The sequence below is a fragment of the Lotus japonicus genome, chromosome 4 (genome assembly GCF_012489685.1).
Source record: "Lotus japonicus ecotype B-129 chromosome 4, LjGifu_v1.2".
Taxonomy (NCBI): Eukaryota; Viridiplantae; Streptophyta; class Magnoliopsida; order Fabales; family Fabaceae; genus Lotus; species Lotus japonicus.
In genome coordinates, this window is record NC_080044.1 from 58,011,661 (window position 1) to 58,033,029 (window position 21,369).

Genomic DNA, 21,369 nt, shown 5'->3' on the forward strand with positions numbered 1-21,369 from the left:
CACACAACCTAGCACAGAAGACCTATTCCCCAAAGACTCCCAAAAGACTCGACTAAGCTCTGATACCACAATGTAACACCCCGATTTCCAGGTGTCACTTTAGTAACCAAAAATAAACTTTACGCGGAAAACAGGTAATTTTTTTTTTTTCGTTTTCTTTCCTTTAAATCAAAGCGATAAAGAAGTAAAGACAACACCCAACAACTAAACTAACCGATATACAATATATACATCTGTACAGCCTCAGCTGCACTCCATGTCACGCGAACTCGCAGTGACTCCAAAGTAGTGCGCCCGCAGGCAAATATACAAACCAGAACTGTGAGTAAAAGTATCAAAATATACAGTCATCCAATGAGAATGTCGGCACCCAAAAATGGCCTGAAAGAAAGACCCCTATACTCCGACAGACTCTCTGTGATCCTCCTCAAAAGAACCACACAAAAAGCCACACATCGGAACCTACCCTGTCCCCAAAAAGAAACTGACGATCAGAGCTCTACACAAAAAAATGTCGCTAATCCTAACCTACCCTCCCAGCTCAGCTCACCAATCCTCCTCCTCCTCATCGCTGCTCGGCGAGTAGCTCTACCCACTGCTCTCGGAGTCAGAGTCGGAATCCACCGTAATCATCTCGGTGTCCAAGTCCATAACCTCCCTCCTCACTGTCCTGCGCACCGCCCTAGTCAAGCCGGTCTCCACATCCACCTCTCCTGTGAGAACATCCTCCTCCACCACCCTCATCAAGGGGTCCACACGGTAGCCGTGCGGTGAAGAGAAAGATAAGAGACGTGAGGCAGATGGGACAACGGACTCCCTCCTCGGCTGTACGAGCCTAGAGGACGACGCCACGTCGGTAGAAGCGATGGCAGTAGCCGGAGGTGGCACAACAGGTGTAGCAGCAGCAGCAGGCTCGATCTCCTCTGGGTCCTCCTCAACAGAAGGTGAAGTCGGAGGTGGTGCAGGTGGTGCATGTCCAGTGCCTGGTCCACAGTGAACTGAGGGCGGCAAGTCAAAACTCAGCTCCATACGCCGTAGCACTCCTCTCGTCAGGCGTCCTCGCTCATCCGTCCGGTCCTCCATGACTCTTCCCCTATACGTCGCTCGGTGACCAGGGACATCGATCACCCAAGCGGTGGGGGCATCCCGATCCAGCAGCTCATATCTGATCCCCCCCGAGGGAGAGACAATCGAGAACCAGTCGGCCATCGACATCTGGCAGCAGGCCGACCGCACAAACACAAACATACAAACAAAGCCAAGGCGCTAGGGTCAACTCACAGAAATACGTAGATATACACTCAACATGTGATATGGGGTATAGATATATGTTGATATATACATATATAAACAATCCTAGCATGTTATGGCTCTAATATTGCTTCAATAAACAACCAGCACACAATCCAAGTCAGCATGAATGTATGCGTGAAATGCACAATATGAATCCGGATTTGTGACGCGTTCCCGTTCGCCACAAGTGAAGCATTCCCGTTCTTCACTATGGATGAACCATTCCCGTTATCCATCCTGGATGAACCATTCCCGTTATTCATCCTTGGTGAACCATTCCCGTTATTCACCATATGATGAACCATTCCCGTTATTCATCATTTATGCAAGGTGAACCATTCCCGTTATTCACCATGATATGCACAGGTGAACCATTCCCGTTTTCCACCCGATTGATGCAATATGATTAGCCAAACAACGAATCGTCCTTACCACGAAAGTGTCTAGCTCACAACCCAATCTCAACAAACCCATGAGTTAGTGTCGGTCAATACAACACAACTCGGAGTGAGTGTCGGTCAATACAACACAACTCCATCCACAGAATACACAAGGGTCTAGTGTCGGTCAATACAACACAGCCCAAACAACAAGAGCACTAGGTGTCGGTCAATACAACACGGCTCCACAACACTCCCCAAGAGTACTAAAGTACTCGGTGACTTTCAATCATCACCATAGCTCACCTTAATGGCTTTCCCCAATTCCGATAACTCTCCAAACCCACAACAAAGGTCGACTTTTCCCCGTCTTTCGTAAATATTTTCCCCTTTAGTTCATCCTATGATTATTCATTTAGTAAAAACGTTTCGAATTGAATTAATCAGGTTATGAGTTTATTTCTCAAAGTCTAAGTCTCCCAAAGTCTCTAGTTTTCAAAATTCTATTCATTCTAGGTTTTCCGAAAACCAACCACCCAAAAGAAGTTTCCCGGGGAAAGTCTAAGTAAACCAACGAATCCCAACAAATGGCTAAGTCCCAAACCCCTCGTTTGAACTTGCCTAGGGTTGCTCATCCAACCCGAAATATCAAAGATCACCAGATCAATGAATCTCCACTCCGAAATCGCGTCAAAACGCTCAATCCAACAAAGCACAACATCACAACATCAGTTCATCAACATAATCAACATCAAAGTAAAGCATAAGTCGAATTGATCGACACCTATCATGCATTCATAGCTAATATATAGTAAGTTGCCCTAACCTCGAGCTGTTCCAGCTTCGCAAACAAAGTTCTCCTCAAACAATTGCTCTGAGTCTTCCAAAGTTCCTTCAACTGAACCTCGGAGAAAAACAAAGCAGAAACCAAACAAAATCGATTAGTTCGATCACAATACAATACATAAACGATAGACAAAGCATTAAAGCTTCAGAATACGACTTCCGGGTACGAAAAGACAAGTTTTCGAAAACGAAAAACTTCCCCCCCCCTAAGGAATAGTCCACGGCCATAAGGAGAAAAGAGCTTCGGCTCTTTTTCTTCGATCAAATCAATTCACAAGGTAGTTTTAGGGTAAAACTAAGGCAAAGAAACTGTCAAAACAATTTTCGGACAATCGGGTCGAAATACGGCTATCCAGGGGCATTTTGGTCCAAAATAAAGGCTCAAAACTTCAAAGTTATCAGTTCTGAAAACAAATTTGACAGCAACGATCCTCATGACATCCGTGACAACAAATCCTAAAGGCACGAAGTCAGATTATAGCTTTTCGACAATAAAGTTTCGAAATGTGAGACAAAAAGGATTTTGAATCAGTTTTTCAGATCCCTGTCAACTGGATCACAGTCAGAGTTTACTGACAGAGGTTTTAGGCTCTTGGGAACCTAGAGAACATAACCCAAGCAAGAAATCGAAGAAAACGGACAATTTTAGAAAAAGCTCAAAACTGTGAGCACAGAAACGATTTCAGAAACTCAGCAGAAACAGTAATAAGAGGTAGGAATCGTGTTAGTTACCTCGGTACCTAGAAGTATGGACGAACTGCACGAAGATTGGTCAAGGTTTCGCGAAAATCTCTTCTCCCCTTCTCCCCCTAGAACTCGCGGCCTCAAGGTTGCAAATGAAGAGAAATTTTGCTTTTTCACGCTATTTATAGGCGGGTGAAATCGCGGGAAAATGAAAATTTCGCGATTCCGATTTTTGCAGCACGTTCATCGAGAAATTCTAAGAGAGATTCTGGCGTCAGAATTCCAGAACTCAAAACAAATATCTAGGATTTGGGAAAACAATATCCAAAACGCCAAAAACGGTGTAAGTTAGTCTGTCCCGAAAAACTACTTTTTGTTGTGATGCTCAAACGACAAAACTTTGTACTGGAGAAAGATTGGAAACGTCGAAACAAGTCTGGCAGCGTGGACGGAATCTTCGTTAGAAGTCCCGAATAGAAAAAGTCTTCATCCATCGCTCAAAACTAGGGTTTCGCAGCAAAGAAATTAGCGTCGGCGGACATCCGAAAAGTGGAACCTATCGTGCGTACAGTCTAGAGTTCCGAAATGAAACGCTGGTCGATGGAAAAATAAAGAGAATCTTTAAATTTTCCGAGAGTTCGAAATCTCACTCAAAACGTTGCTTTAAGAGCGAAATAGCCTATTCTGGACACGCTCGCCCTAAGACAAGTGTGCAGACGACTCGCACTAACTCCAAAAACGACTACGCAACATTCCTCAAGCAATTCCTGAACTTTCTTCTTCATTAATCTTTCTCAAATATCAAACTCCTGTCACGCTTACACTGATTCTACGCGTGAGTCGGAAATTAGCCTGTTCTGAAAATCCAGGTCTTACAAAACACTACATGAGACAAAGAAAAAGACTCAAAATACTCAAAGAAATGACCCAAAAAACACTACTAAAATAGGGTCATCAGTTGCTGGCAAGAAAGGTACTCCGAGCCAGTTACTTTTGGCCCACACTAGAATAGGATGCGACCTAGCATGTCAAGCAGTGTGACCCATGTCAAAGGCACGCGACCTCCATCTGGCCCCCACAGAACGACTTTCCTCCCTGGTCTCCCCTTGGCCTTTCCACCCATGGGGAATGGACCTCCTGGGACCCTTCGACACCGCTCCAAAACAACTAAAGCACTTAGTAGTCGTAGTTGAATACTTCACTAAGTGGATTGAGGCAGAGCCCCTTGCCACAATCACATCTGCCCGCATCCAACGTTTCTTTTACCGAAACGTTATCAGCAGATTTGGAGTGCCTAAGGTCCCGATTACCGACAACGACACCCAATTTACATCCAAAGGTTTCAGTGAATTGGTAGATGGGCTGCACATCAAGCAACGCTTCACTTCCGTTGAGCACGGGCAAGCCGAAGACACAAAGGGAAACTGGGCAGAGCAGCTCATACTTAGAGTCATACTGTGGGCAGAGCAGCTCGACCACGTTCTGTGGGCATACCGCACCACCCCGCATTCCACCATTGGGGAAAGCCCTTTCCGGCTGACGTTTGGGACGGAGGCGGTCATTCCGGCGGAAATCGGGGAGCCTAGCGCTCGCACCTTGGGTTACGACCCAGCGGAAAACGACCAGCTGATCGGGAAGGACCTCGACCTTCTTGCTGAAAGAAGAGCGGTTGCTAATTGCAGGGAACTAATCGCTAAACAACGTGCCACCATACGCTACAACAAGAAGGTCATCGCTCGGGTATTCAGGCCAGGGGACTTGGTCCTTCGCAAGGCCAGTATTGGGGCCCGTACGACCGAAAAGGGAAAGCTAGCTACCACTGAAGCAACTGGTACGAGAGCGTACAAGCTGGAAACGCTTTCCGGGGAAGAAATCCCACGCACTTGGAACGCAACCAACCTCAACCGCTACTACAGCTAGTCGGGATCGACCGATAGGAACCTCGCAACCGATTAAGTACTTCAGAGTACCTTTTGCTGTTTTTTAATTACTTTTTATTCCGAATCAAGGGTCCTTTCCCATCTTCCCCTCTGTATGAAAGGAGGAAACTTATGCTTTTCAAAGACAATTCAAGAAGAACCATTTTGCTTATATTTTTTAGTACACTTTACGAGGGAAAAGACCCACCGGGCACGTTAACTCAAAGACCCATAGGGCACGTCAAATTAAAAGACCCACCGAGCGCGTTAATTTAAAGACCCACCGGGCACGTCGAATAAAAAGACCCACCGAGCGCATTAATTAAAAGACCCCCCGGGCATGCTAATAAAAAGACCCACCGAGGGCACATTAATAAAAGACCCACCGAGCATATCAATCAAAAGACCCGAACGGGCAAAGTCACGTAAAATAAACTACAACATGTGAATAAGCTGAAAAGTTCATAACATCCCGACAACGGTTGGTCAAAAGGAAAACGATTACAATGATTCTAAGGCTATTACAATCGTTAAGGAAAAGAACAAAAACACTTGAAGAAAAAACTAAACACAACTATTTCAACTTCCGCTCAAGGAGCGCCCTCCGGAGGGTAGGTCTTTCCACCCAAGACAACCTTCCGGTAACCAACCGGGCCCGCATTCAAACCCGGGTTGACCAAAGAGAGCTGACTCACCACATTGTTGAAGGTAGCTTTGTTAATCTTTGATACAGTTCCCTTCAACTTCTTCTTGTCCGCCTCCAACGCGACAATCTTGGCCTCAAACTCGCTCTTCTCCTTCCCCAGATCAGTAATTTGCTCAAGATCCAGCGCGCGAGTAGCCCGCTCCCCCGCCAGTTCTTTCTCGGCCTTCTTCTTCTCTGCAACCTCCTCCTCAACACGCTTCAGCTTGGCATCCAAGTCTTTGAGGTCGACTTCCCCGGCCTCCACCTTCTTCTTCAACAGCTCTTTTTCAGCATTCGCAGCATTGAGCTTCTTGCTCAGCTCCTCGATAGCAGTCACACCAGCCTCTAACTCTCTGTTCATTGTCGCTATTAGCTGACCGTCCTCCTCCCGCTTTGCCCTAAGGTCTTCCAGCTCGGGGAGCGCCGACAGCTGAAGGTAGCGGACGACGGAAGCAATCTTGAGCAAACCTCTAAGGGCATAGTTCAGCAGACCATACGGATCCTGATCACCCAAATACTTCCGGTCGCTCTTAGTAAGCACCAGATCGTCAATCTGCTCCAAGTGCTCCTCACTGTTGGCACTGGTGGAAGGGCACCAGGGGGATTATGGAAGATAACCATGAGGAGATCAACTGGAACTCCTTTCGGACGGCGTTCTTGGAGAAATATTTTCCAACAAGTGCCCGGGATGAGCGGGAGTCACAATTTCTGACACTTCGTCAAGGAGGTATGTCGGTACCAGAATTTGCTTCCAAGCTGGAATCTTTGGCGAAGCATTTTCAATTCTTTCATGATCATGTGAATGAGCGCTATATGTGCAAGTGATTTATTAACGGACTGAGGCCTGATATTGAGGACTCAGTGAGGCCATTGGGAATTATGTGCTTTCAGCCGTTGGTGGAGAAAGCCACATAAGTGGAGCTAATGAAGAATAGAAGGTTAAACCGTGCTGGAACTGGAGGGCCGATGAGGTCGGGCTCTCAAAATTTTCAAGACAAAGGAAAATTTCAGAGCGGGAGGCCATATCAGCGTCCTGCTGAGAAAGGATTTACTTCAGGATCTTACATACCCATGACGGGTACTGCTGGTGGTTCTGGAGATCGGACTTTGAACAGGGAGATGACTTGTTTCAGATGTGGGAAGCCGGGGCACTATGCTAATGCTTGTCCCGACACGAGGCCCAAATGCTTTAATTGTAACAAAATGGGGCATAATGCCGGTCAGTGCAGAGCACCCAAGACGGAGCCAACCGTGAACAATGCTCGTGGAAAGCGTCCTGCTGCTAAAGCAAGAGTTTACACCATGGACAGTGAGAGAGCTGAGGGGTTTGTCAGAGGAGAGCGCAAGAACGATGGTAACCTTCTAACCATTCTTTCTCATTCTAGTATAATATGTTCCATTACTCTCGTAGCGTGTGCAAACACACCTATCTTACTTATACTGTCTGAGCTTTGACCTTATAGTTAGTACACCTATTAAGACTTTACTCAGTTATTGCTCGTGTTTAAACTATAGAAGTACACGAGGTTTAGGATAACATGCTAAGCCTAGGAAGTAGTCTTCCACCGATGCGTTTAAACGGAAGTATATTGCGGATCCGACCCCTGCTATTGAGCTGGATGACAGTAAGTTGAAGGATGAGATGACGAAATGACTAGTTAAGTCCCTTGAGGTATAGTTATGATTTGATCTTCTAGAGGTTAAGTCTCGATTTATGCGAAGTGTTAGGGATTTCAGTAAGCCTAGATTGGTGTGAGTGAGGAAGGTTTTGAGGATGAAGATGACAATAATGGATTGTTGGATATTAAGAGGATGATTAGCTTATGAGTGGTCGATGAATTGATGATTAAGGGGATGAGTCTTGTCATGCACGAGGTATTAAGACTCAAGTTGAGTTTTAATTTGAACGGTGACTAAGGAGAAGAATTATTTCATGGTGCGAGCGACGATAGTTACGAAGTTGGAAGTGACGTTAATGGACTATTAGATTCCAACGCAATGTTTCGACTAGGGGTTATCAAGTGGTCGAGCCTGACAACATAGGGCTGAAAGATGATATGTCTGTTGAGACGCCGTCGGTCAACATTGGGGCTAGAAGGGTGAAACAAATCAAAGGGAAAGTAGAGTACTTTAGTGAAAGTTATTTGGAACAAAGACACGGACGATGCTATGTGGGTATTAGAGGAAAAGATCAAGGAATAATATCCGGAGCTTTTACTGAACCCTAAGTTTCGAGGACGAAACTTTCTTTTTGGAGGGTAGTAATGTAAGACCCAAGTTTTTAAGTTTAGAATAAGTGAATAAAATCCTATTCACGATTAGGGTTGATGTATCGTGAAGGGAAACCTGAACAAGAGTTTACCAAATGAAATAAATTTATGAAGGAGAAAGTTCAGGAAAAGTCTCAGGATTGTACCAGAGTCGATAAAAGTTATAGCACGACCGTTATACGCTTAAACCTAGGGCAGAAACCCTAGTAAATAGCTAGTTTTCACTTAAAGTCACGATGGAAGTTAATTCCAAAAATCTTCAGAGAAATGTTAGAACTTCTCTTTTTCCATATATAACAATCGTTTCGAGGCGAAACCCTAGGATCTACGAACGTCCGATTCCAATCATCGGAAGTTTGCCGAAACCGAAACCCTGGTATTTCAAAACCCTAGAATCAACCGACGATGAAGACTTTTTCTATTCGGAGCTTCAAATGAAGATTCTACACGCGTACACCCATTTCTCTTGATGATTTCAATCTTTCTTCAGAAGGAAGTTTTCTATTCCGACATTCGATGCAAAAAGTAACTTATCGGGTAAAATAGTTTTACACCGACTTTGCATTAGTCGCCAAAAATACAAGGAGACCTCTTTTTAGTTTTGGAATTCTTTCGCCAAAACATATCTTAGAATTCACGGAGAATGAAGCCGGAAAAATCAGATTCGCGAAACTTTCATTTTCCCGCGTTTTGCCAACCTCTATATATAGCAAGAAAAGGAGAAAAAATGGCAAAACTTCACCATTTTCTCTCCCAAACCCGCGAGCTTCACCAAGGAGGAAGGAAGAAGAGTTTTTGTTCATTTCTTGCTTGATCGTCGATCCAACAGTTGCTACTCGAAGGTTTCGAGGTATAGTCGCTAATCCTTACCTCTGATCGTCTTTTCCATAGCTTTTCTCTATGTCTTTCTGTGCTCATAGTTTTGAGGTTTTTGCAAAACTATCCTGAATATCTCATTTTTGATTCTAAACATCTTCCCTACATTCTTCTGAGTATGTTTAGCTAATAATACCTCGTCGATTCTCTAAAAACTACCGTCGAGTTTCGATTCTGGTAAAAATACCCATTTTGGGGCAAAGCTTTGTCCTTTGGGCTGAAAACTATCGCCTTAGCTTAGTGCTAGTAGGATTAGTTGTCATAAACGTCGTTGGTGACGTCCCCATCCAATTTGTTTTTTGAAATTTCAGTATTGAATTTCTGAGCTAAAAATATTGACCAAAATACCCCTGCGACAGTTTTTGATCCGATAATTTTTCCGAGTTTAGAATACCCTTAGTTACGGCTAATGATAGCATAAAAACCAAGTTTGATCGAAGAAAAATCGACCCTCCTATTTGTGAATAGTGGCCGAGAGCTATAGAGGAGGAGGAGGAAAATTCCTTTTTCGAAAACTTGTCCTTTCGCGCTAGATTATCGTACCTCGGAGTATTACTACTTCGTGTAACCTTAGTGAGTATTGATAGCTTAGTTTCCGATTGATTTTGATAGAATTCTGTGGTTTTGCTCTAAAGGTGCTTTTGAGGATTTTCCTGAAGAGCAAGGCTTTGCTTGTGAAGAAGAGTTAGAGGACAACCCTGGAGAATCTGCAGGTGAGGGCTACTCACTGAATCTCTAGTTAATGCTTAGGGTCGATGCTTTCGACATTGATTTATTGTTTATGCACTTGTTTGTGTTTGATTGGGAAAAATGTTTTCTGAGGCTTCGGCTGACAATGTAGATGATTCATCTACTGACTGTTTTTGAGATTGACTTACATGCTATGTGCTATGTGGGTAATCTAGGATGTGTGGTGCATGCTTTATATGCTAAGTTCTATGTGTTTATTCTGAGATGTATTGATATATGACATGTTTGTTGACTGTGATGAAGTAATTATGTCTTTCGCTGATATCTGTGATTCTGAGTAGTAAGGATAGCGGGCAGGTCATGCCGATTTTATTTTGAGAGTTTTGAGAAAGTTTGATAGGACGAATGAGATTCGGGCCTTGTTAAGGTTTTTCATGGATCGAGACATTCTCTGGAGTCATTTGGGGATTAGGAGATCCCGAGAACTTATAATCTTTTGCGATAAGACTAAAAGGATATTATTTTGTAAAGAAAACTCATAAGACATTAAACAATCTCTAAATCTTCAAATAAGGATAATAAACTCGAAAGGAAGCTTTGGATGCAAATCTTAGTTTTGGAAAATGAGAAGTGTCGTCGGATCCAAGTGTTGAGAAGAATTGTAAGTTCTGAGTATGTTGATACTCCTTCGCTCTTTGAGCAGTTTGTTTAGCCATCCAAGGGATGAGCCGAGGAGCTTCACTGAGGCGTGAGACCTTGTGAATGCGGGATACTCCACTGAGGCGTGAGACCTTGTGGAAAGCATGGATCTTCACTGAGGCGTGAGACCTCGTGAACAGTATGGATCTTCACTGAGGCGTGAGACCTCGTGAATGCGTGAAACTTCACTGAAGCGTAAGACTTCGTGCAAGTGTGTACATTCACTGGGGCATGAGACCCCGTGAAAGCATAAAACTTCACTGAAGCGTGAGACTTTGTGAATGTGTGAGACTCCACTGAAGCGTGAGACTTCGTGAGAGCATTGATGACCCGAAGAGTTATCGTGAGTGTTTGCACTCATTTTATGATTATTGTATTTTGTCGCAGAATCGACTGTTACCTTAGGGTAAGCTTTTAGAGACATTAATTTAGCTAGAACACGTGGCGACGTGTTGAGTGAGGTCGGAGACGTTGTTTGGCTAATCACATTGCATTCATGCACACATAGGAGGTTAATACACGGCGTGATACCGGACCTTCGTCGGTTTCCAAAATGGTCATAAGACCCGGAATGCCGTGTAAGAGCGTTTGTAGACGACTCTTGTAGCAGACCGAAATGGCAGACCTACGGATTACGGCTGATCTGACTACCGTTGTTGTTGGAGTAAGAGGCACGCGGGCAGAAATGGTCCCACCGTTGCTGGTGCTAGGATTGATCCGTTTGATGTCCATCCGTTTCCGGAGTGCATTTGGTTAACTGGGTTAACCGTCATATCATTTCATGCAACATGCATACTAACTTAGTTGTTGAGTGTGAATGTTACTTGTTAATCTTACTTGGAGCATGCTAATTGTTATTACTGTCGTTACATTCATTATGGAATATGCAACCCTAGGATGTTATCCCTAGCTATAAGCCTAAGTGGCTATTCTATTATCTGTATCTATCGGTGCTATTATTTACATAATTCTTTGGAGTTGACCCTCGCGTCTTCTGTGTGTGCTTTGGCGGACTACGCCCTTTGTCAGATGTCTTTGGCGAGCTGGTTCACGACGGTTCACCCTTCGGGGGGAACTAGGGTTGGGATGCTGGAACAGGAGCGCATCGCGGTTGCGAGAGGAGGACGGATGGTGTACATAGACTTAGTCGTTCTGGATTCAGATTCAGACGACAATCATGCTAGCACTTAGGTTTTTATTGCTGGTGTGAGCTCCTCGAGATAGGATTAGTGTAGGAGTAGAGTCGTAGCTCTGACTGTCATTCGTTTCTTTGGGGACAGGGTAGTTTCCCACCTATAGCTTTTTGTGTGGTTTCTTTACGGGAATCACAGAGAGTTGGTTGGACTTAGGAGCTCTTTTCAGGCCGATGGGCCAGCTTATTCTCAGTTTTGAGGGATAGTGTTGCGGACACTTCACCTTTATATTTGGTTTGTACATTTTGCCTACGGGCGCTACTTTTCTACTTTCCGTCACTAGAGGTTACTCGTGACGAGGTTGCTACTTACAGCGGGGGGGCTGTATTATATATTGTATATTAGTTTGGTTGCCTTTCGCAATTGGGTTTTATTTATTTCAGTCTTGTCTATATTATTATCGAAAAAAAATATTCACGTTTTTCTGCATTAAGTTTCTTTTGGTTACTAAAGTGACGCCACCGAAATCGGGGTGTTACATGGAAGATCTCCACCACTGGCCAAATAGTGGCCCAATCATCATTAACAAGGGCATAGTCCAAGCGTTCCTGAATATTATTCGGAACTGGACACATATTGGACCAAGTAAATTGGAACCCGGAACGCTCAACATCATGAATATCACAATCAGAAATAATCTGAAGCACTGACTGAAGGTGATGGACATCCACCGGGTTACCCCCCAATTTATCTGTCGGGGACAAAACATCATTAAAATCGCCCACGCAAAGCCATGGTATAGGGCTCGGGGGCTTTAACCTCTGAATAAATTCCCAAGTGCGGTGCTTATTCTGCACTTCGGGGAAATCATATATACCAAGGACCTGCATTTGAGCATGAGCTTTTGGGTGATCCACCATAAACAATATATGGTTTAAAGATGCATGGACCACTTGGACCTCCACCTCATTGCTCCACTGTAAACAAAGACCACCACTACGTGACTTGCCTGCACCTGCACAACCAACAGGGAACAAGTTAGCAAAAATAAGATTCCGTCGCATTCCACCAATTTCCTGAGATGATTTACGTGTTTCGGAAAGAAAGACCACGTCGGGAACTTTTGATGATATGAGCCCTTTCAGGACTCGAACTGCCCCTGGGGTTCCCAACCCGCGGCAGTTCCAAGATAACAACTTCATTGAGGTGGGCGGAGCTGCTCAGCAGCCTCTGCCAATCCCAATCCATCAAAAGAGTTTTGTTTCTTCAATGGAGGCGACACCCCCGTATGCCTATCTGGTTGCATCTCGATGTGTTGCATGGCAGAACTTCCCCAGTTGTATTCTATTGAGGGAATCCATAATCATTATATATTGAAACTAATAGAGATATTTCTTCAGCATATTAACAAACTCATTGATGTTGTTGTCTGAAGTGCCACCCTGACTCACTGCTTCTTTAACAAGTTCCTTCCATTTCTTAGCATTAATCCTCAGTTCTTCTCCATGTTCCTTTTCCATTACTTCCCTGAGGCAACTCTCAATCTCTTCTCTTGTCACAATCCCATTTTCATTTACCTTAACTCTGATCCCCATCTTCCACACATCCTCAACATATTTTGCATTTACAGGCTGGTCAGTCCATTGTGGCATTGCAACCATGGGCACCACAAAGCACAATGCTTCAGTGGTTGAGTTCCATCCACAATGTGTTAGAAAGCAACCAACAGCTTGGTTTGATAGAACTTCCAATTGGGGGATCCAATTCACCACTAAACCTGTAACACCCCGTTTTCCAGGTGTCACTTTAGTAACAAAAAATAAACTTTACGCGGAAAACAGGTAATTTTTTTTTCGTTTGATTCCTTTTAAATAAAGCAATAGGAAGTAAAGACATAACCCAACACTAACTAACCAATGTACCTCAAATATAGACATGTACAGCCTCAGCTGCACTTCCACGTCACGCGCACTCGCAGTGACTCCAAAGTAGTGTGCTCGTAGGAAAATATATACAACCCAGAAGTGTGAGTAAGAAAGTTTATAATTACAACCCACAAGGAGAAAGTCGGCCTCAAAATGGCCTAAGCAAAGACCCCTATGGTCCGACTGACTCACTGTGATTCCTCAGTAAGAGAACCACACAAAAAGTCATGCGTCGGGAATCTACCCTGTCCCAAAACAAAACGAATCAGAGCTCTACACAAAATATGACGCCTGCCTAAACCTACCCATCCAGTACCGAGTCCACAGCGAACTGAAGTTGGCAAGTTGAAACTCAGCTCCATGCGTCGTAAAGCTCCTTTCGTCAGACGTCCACGCTCGTCAGTCCGGTCCTCCATGACCCTTCCCCTGTACGTCGCTCGGTGACCAGCAACATCGATCACCCAAGCGGTGGGGGCAGCCCGATCCACAAGCTCATACCTGATCCCCCCCGAGGGAGAGACCATCGAAAACCAGTCGGCCATCGACATCTGGCAGCAGGCCGACCGCCCAAAAACAAACATGCAACCAAAGCCAAGGCGCAAGGGTCAACTCACGGAAATAAGTAGATATACACTCAACATGTGATATGGGGTATAAATATATGTTGATATGCATATATATAAGCAATCCTAGCATGTTATTGGCTCTAACAATGCTTCAATAAATCAAACAGCACACAATTCCAGTCAGAATGAATGTATGCGTGAAATGCAATGAATGTGATCCGGATTGTGACGCGTTCCCGTTCGCCACAAGTGAAGCATTCCCGTTCTTCACTATGGATGAACCATTCCTGTTATTCATCCTTGGTGAACCATTCCCGTTATTCACCGTATGATGAACCATTCCCCTTATTCATCATTAATGCATTGGTGAACCATTCCCGTTATTCACCAAAAGATGCACAGGTGAACCATTCCCGTTATTCACCCGATTGATGCAATATGGTTAGCCAGACATCGAATCGTCCTCACCACATAAGTGTTTAGCTCAAACCCAAACTCAAAACAAACCCAAGAGTTAGTGTCGGTCAATACAACACAACTCGGAGTTAGTGTCGGTCAATACAACACAACTCGAATAACAAAACCCAAAATCAAAACCAGAGTCAGTGTCGGTCAATACAACACGACTCGAATAACAAGAGTACTAGAGTACTCGGTGACTTTCAATCATCACCGTAGCTCACCTCAGTGGCTTTCCCCAATACCAAAACCCACAACAAAAGTCGACTTTTCCCTGTCTTTCGCAATTATTTTCCCCTTTAGTTCTCCTATGATTATTCGTTTAGTAAAAACGTTTCGAATTGGATTAGTCAAGTTATGAGTTTACTTCTCAAAGTCTAAGTCTCCCAAAGTCGCTAGTTTTCGAAAGTCTAATCATTCTAAGTTTCCAAAAACCCTCCAAAAGAAGTTTCCCGGGGAAAGTCTAAGAATACGAACAAATACCAATGAATGGCTAAGTCTCAAACCCCACGTTTGGACTTGCCTAGGGTCGTTCATCCAACCCGAAATATCAAAGATCACCAGATCAATGAATCCCCACTCCGAAGTCGCGTCAAAACGCACAATCCAACAATCATCTCAGCATCATCAGTTACAGGAATATCATAATATCAATTCATCAACATAATCAACATCAAGTAAAGCATAAGTCGAATTCATCGACGCCTATCATGCATTCATAGCTAATAGTAAGTTGCCCTAACCTCGAGCTGCTCCAGCCTCTTGGTTTAAACTCCCTTCACACAAATGCTCTGCAAAACCCAAAGTTCCTTCAACTGAACCTCGGAGAAAACAAAGCAGAATCCAAACAAAATCGATTAGTTCGATCGCAATACAACTCATAAACGATAGACAAAGCATTAAAGCTTCAGAATACAACAATCGGATACAAAAAGACAAGTTTTCGAAAACGAAAAACTCCTTCCCCATTGATATAGCTCTCGGCCAAAAAGGAAAAAGAGCTCCGGCTCTTTTTCTTCGATCAAATCTGTTTACAAGGTAGTTTTAGGGTAAAACTAAGGCAAAGAAACTGTCGAAACAACTTTCGGACGATCGGATCAAAATACGGCCGTTCAGGGGCGTTTTGGTCCAAAATAAAAGCTCAAAACCTCAAAGTTATCCGTTCGGAAAACAAATTTGACAACAATGATCCTAACGACATCCGTGACAACAAATCCTAAAGGCACGAAGTCAGATTACGACTTTTTGACAATAAAGTTTCGAAATGTGCGACAAAAAGGGTTTTGAATCAGTTTTTCAGATCTTTGACAACTCGATCACAATCGGTGAATACTGACGGAGGTTTTAGGCTCTTGGGCACGTAGAGAAGATAACCCAAGCGAGAAAACAGGAAAAACGGACAGTTTTACAAAAAGCTCAAAACTGTGAGCACAGAAACGACTATAGAAACGCAGTAGAAACAGTAATCAGAGGTAAGAATCAAGCTAGTTACCTCGGTACCTTGAAGTAGGGACGAACTGCGCGAAGATCGGTCGAGTTTTGGCGAAAAATTCTTCTCCTCCTCTCCCCCTTGAACTCGCGGCTTTGGATGGATGGAAATGGAGAGATATTTTGATTTTTGAGCTATTTATAGGCAGGCGAAATCGCGGGAAAATGAAAATTTCGCGATTCCGATTTTTGCAGCACGTTCACCGATGAATTCTAAGAGAGATTCTGGCGTCAGAATTCCAGAACTCAAAACAAATCTCTGACATTTGGGAAAAACGATATCCAAAATCCCAAAAGCGGTGTAAGTTAATCTGTCCCGAAAAAACTACTTTTTGCTGTGATGGTCAGACGACAAAACTTTATACTGGAGAAAGATTGGAAATGTCGAAACAAATCTGGCAACGCGAACGGAAACTTCGTTAGAAGTCCCGAATAGAAAAAGTCTTCATCCATCGCTCGAATCTAGGGTTTCGAAGCAAAGAAATTAGCGTCGTCGGACTCCCGAAAAGTGAATACTATCGTGCGTACAGTCCAGGGTTCCGAAATGAAACGATGGTCGAAGGAAAAATAAAGAGAATTTTCAAATTTTCCAAGGATTCGAAATCTCACTTAATACGTTGCTCTAAAGCGAAATTAGCCTATTCTTGACACGCTCGCCATAAGGCAGGTGTGCAGACGACTCGCACTAATTCCCGAAGCGACTACGCAACATTCCTCCAGCAATTCCTGAACTTTCTTCTTCATTAATCTTTCTCAAACAGCAAACTCCTGTCACGCTTACACTGATTCTACGCGTGGGTCGGAAATTAACTTGTTCTGCAAATCCAGGTCTTACAAAACCCCTTCCACTTGCATCCATTTCTTCCAACAACTCTTTAGAGAGGTTTTTTGTCTCTAGACCAGGGATCACCCACAAGAAGTTGAAACCAGTTCCCAATAAGCCCAATGCTATTTCCTTCATCTGCTCTGTGCTAAAGCAGACCATGCTGCCAAATGATACATAAATGACTGACCTTGATGGCTTTGGTTTGATCCAGTCAATGGCTGATGAATCTAATTGGAAGAGATTCAAATTATTTGCTCTGTCACTTGGGACTTCTTTGTCCAGATGAAAGGATGGAACTGTTGGCCCAATCATCAAAAATGGACATAGCTTCGACATGGCATCCACCACCTATATGGAAATTCATGAGATAATAAATTATTTAACCGCACATACTACAGTTCATACTTAATGTCACTATATGACTTTTGTTGTTATGCCACTTTTATTACAATCATCGACTTTGAAAGGAGTAAAAAATAATGTGCTAGTGTGACAAGGAATATAAAGAGGAGGTAACTGAAAAACCTGGTCCTCTAGCTTGTAGAAGGAATTAACAAGAATGACATCTGCTTTGTGGACATTAGAAAATTGATTCATGAGTAACACATAGTAAGCTGGATAGACACCAAGCTCATGAACAAAGAGGGTTTGTCTTTTAGATCAAGCAATGGAAGCCCTGGTATAGAGATTGGTGTTGAAGAAATAGGAAGCTTTAAAAGTCCATGGTGGACATAATAATTTATACAATTGACAGCACACATCTGAGTGAAAAAAGCAGCAGCTAATAAGCCAAATTCTTTGTCAGTTCCAAAACCCATGGCATTAAAGGGTCATAAACTAAGTAATCTATGGGGTGATCAGAAATGTTGTATTTTTGGATGAGTTCCCTCAAGTTCTTGGAGCCTGTGGTTTCCATGCAAGAAAGATAGGTTGATATGTTTGCAGCTTGAGCAAAACCACCTTGGTCATAACCATCTGATAAGGTGTCAAATTGAATGGAGGCTGGTAAGGGTGATGATTGGAGATGCATGGTTTTGGAGATGAATATGGTTGTGACAATGGTGGCTCTGACTCCTTTGGTGCTCAAGAATTTGGCAAATTGAAGCATTGGATTTATGTGGCCTTGGCTTGGGTATGGAATCATTAACACATGCCTACAACCATTCTCCTTGCTCTTTTTCTCTTCCATCACCTATGTTGACACAAGCACAAAGAGAACTGAATTATGGTGGAGGTGATGATAATAACACAAACTGTTGAAATTATTTGAGCAACACAACTATTTATAAAGGAAAATGTTTGGTGGACACCGTGTAGATACCCTACCCAATGTAAGAAAAAAGAAGAAATGAAAAACAGGTAATGCATTGATATATGATTTGATGTGATAAGAAAAATTATAAAGAAAAAATCTATATTTATGGATATATACTCTTTTGTGTGTTTATAAATCATAACCTATCTACAAATTATATTTTTTGAAACGCAAGCTGCAAGTTGGTTTGTTAGTCTTAATTTACCGTATGAACCATTTGTATGCTTACTTGAATTTTTGTTTTATCAACAAAAAAAACTCTCACATTGTGAGATGAATATATTGAACTCTCAATTTTCTTACTGAACAGTTTCTCCTAAGATATAGGAAAACCATTTTAAAGTAGATAAATAATTTTTTCTCAGAAAAAAATAATTATTCAATCCTCACATCATATAGCATGCAAAGATTTTAATCACGAATCAATATCAATATATATTAGAAAAGAAGAACTTTTCTAAGGTAAATTTGATGATGTGTCGCTCCCAAATTAATTCTCATTTGATTTTTGACACATGTCAAAGCTAGGCTCTTCCTCCTTGCCCCTACTTGCCACATGTGCCATGAATTCTCCTTACCTTATTTCTCCAGATAATTTACACGTGCTAAACCTAAATTCTTCCTCCTCATCAACGCATTATTCTAATATGAAATCTTCTTCTTCCTCCTCTGTGCGCCGCTCACCATCAACGCATTATTCTAATCTGAAATCTTCTTCTTCCTCCTGTGACTTTGTTTCTGCAATTCACTGTTCATCTGCGCCCAAACCCTAACTCGAGGTACCCCTCTTATCATGTTATTGCTTTTTCTGCTTCCACGGTTAGTCTGAAACTCATTCACTCACTCTGTTTCGGCCATTCTTGATGTCAAGGTTCACTTTTCTTCGACTTGAGAGAGTAAGGATGAAAAGAGTGAAGTTAATAGTTTTTAGCGACAGAATCGATTGCGGATTCCTTTAGACTTGCGATTTCAATTGGATCTCCTCACCATCGCCGCCGCTACTAACGCCAAGCTCGCCTGCTTTCTGCCTGGGTCACCCACGTTGTTCGTACACTCACTCTCTTCCTCTTTTTTCTGTTTTTTTTCTTTCCAAGCAATCATCAAGATCTGGACCAGGTTCAAGTTCAAGAGGAATGGGACCAATAGAGAATCCTGAGAACACTGGCAGAAGGGGTCCAATACCCTGACATGGGAGGAGTTGATTCAGCCTCTGCCCGTGCTTGGGAACTCAGAACCTCCTTGAAAATTGTGAGTGACAGCTTTGTTCCATTTTAAAATATTTGCTTTAATTTTAATATTCAGTTTCAGTATAAAAGTCCATGCTTGCAATCGTATCAAAACTAAGTTACAGTTCACATTACTCAAAACTCCCTCTACAAATGATTTTCTTTCTCAGTTCCCAACAACATTCATGTGTGTCCTTATTTGTAAATTGAATTTTCTTTTTGCAGCACCTGAGAAGAAGCACCGTCTCCCATCTGCTTACAATCGTTTCATGAAGTGAGCTCAGATTTCTGAAGAGATGTGGATTTTTTATCTTTGTTTTTTTTCACTACAACAACACAGTTTGCACTATTACATTCTCTATTTCTCTTACTCTATTTACTTTCTTAGTACTATGACATGTATAACATATATGTTTGATTTGATGTCGCAGGTTCCTTATCTGAATATTCTCAGATCAAATATTAATCGGGGGGGTTCTTTCAGCTTCTGAGTTCATGACACATGCTGAACAATAAGGATAAAAAAAGCTTTTCAGCGAGCTTAGAGCACCTAGGCGTGCTCCATTGGCGCCTAGGCGCCAATTGCCTTCCAGAGGCATGTTTTGGGCATGGAATTGGCGCCTGAGCGCCCAGACTCATGTAGTTTGTCTATAAAAAAGGTTTTAGCCAATTTCTTTGTAACACTTAGACATTTTACTCATTTTGGATCAAGTTTAGAAGCTGAGGAGAACCTCGGGGCTTGTGAGAGGCTTCCAACTTTTCATCTTTCTCAGGTTTTTAAACATTTCTTGTATGGATTCACTAGCCATGAGTGGCTAGTTTTCTTTTATGCTTTGGGTTTAAGAGATTCTATAAAGCTTTAGTTTTCTAAATCCTATCTCAATGCATGAGTTCTTGATTTAACCTTGTATTTCAATTCCATTATGCATGTTTAGTGAAATTCTAGATCCCTTAGAACAGATGTCCTGCACAATGCTGGGACAAACGATTAGAACAATATGACTGAAAACGCACAAACACACGTACAAATAAAAAGAACAAGACACAACAAGTTGTTAACCCAGTTCGATGAAACTTCACCTACGTCTGGTTAGCTTTCGCCCAAAGAAAAGGAATTCCACTATCTCAAGATCTAGGTGTTACAGACACACATGAACACATCAAGTTCATTGTTCTTAACCTAATCTACCTAGTGGTCTTCTACTTAGAACCACAACCTAAGTATGAGAGCCCCTCTCAGTTTTCCTCAATCACTGCCTCAGTGATTGGTAACAACAATAACTCAAAGTTTGTTTGACACTCAAACGCAACACAGAACAAGGTCTTACTTTATAGAAACAATGAGCAAGACTTGTTCACAATCAACAACGACAAAGAACAACTTAAACTCTCAAAAACACTCAATCTTCAATTCTTCAATATAATTCTCTGTGTCTTCATGCTTCAGTTCTTTGTCCTTTTATACTTCAGCAGAGGCGGCACTAGGGTTTCTTGGGCTGAAGAACAAATCTAATCCAACTCATATCAGCACAGAATCTTCCAAGATATGATATGAGTGATTAACGACTTAAGAATAGAAACAAATCTCCAATCACTGATTTGTTCCAACAATAAACAACCCGCGTATATCTCCCTTCAATGAGTTACTTGAATCTCAAGTAATAACAAATCATATCCTCTAAACTAATAACAAAGGGACCCACATTGCACGCCAGTAAGGACAAATGTCCTGGCCTTTTCACAAAAGCAGATGTCACAACATCGGCTAGGACATCAGGTTGTTTTTAACAAAATGTATGACAACAAAGGAACAACAATCTCCCCCTTTGTCAAATTTTGTCTAAAAACAACTTCACAACCAGAGAGGGTAAATCACATCAGCAGCGGAAAAAAAACTCTCCCTCAAAATAATGCATCTTTGTAGCCAACCAGAGAGGAACTCCCCCTCAAATGATGCATCCATGTAGACTGCTTGAAGTATAAATACCATATGCATAGCAGCACACACACAAACTAACACACCAAATAATGCTTGAACAGAACCAGTAGAATACTTGAACAAACAGCTTGAAGAACTAGTACATAACCG

The 21,369-nt window shown here is 42.5% G+C and overlaps 1 pseudogene; it reads right to left on the bottom strand.

Annotated features, from left to right (window-relative positions):
- Window positions 1-12,854: 12,854 nt before the first annotated feature.
- On the bottom strand, window positions 12,855-17,928 carry LOC130713033 (flavonol 7-O-beta-glucosyltransferase UGT74F1-like; annotated as a pseudogene).
- Between the last annotated feature and the right edge of the window lie 3,441 nt (window positions 17,929-21,369).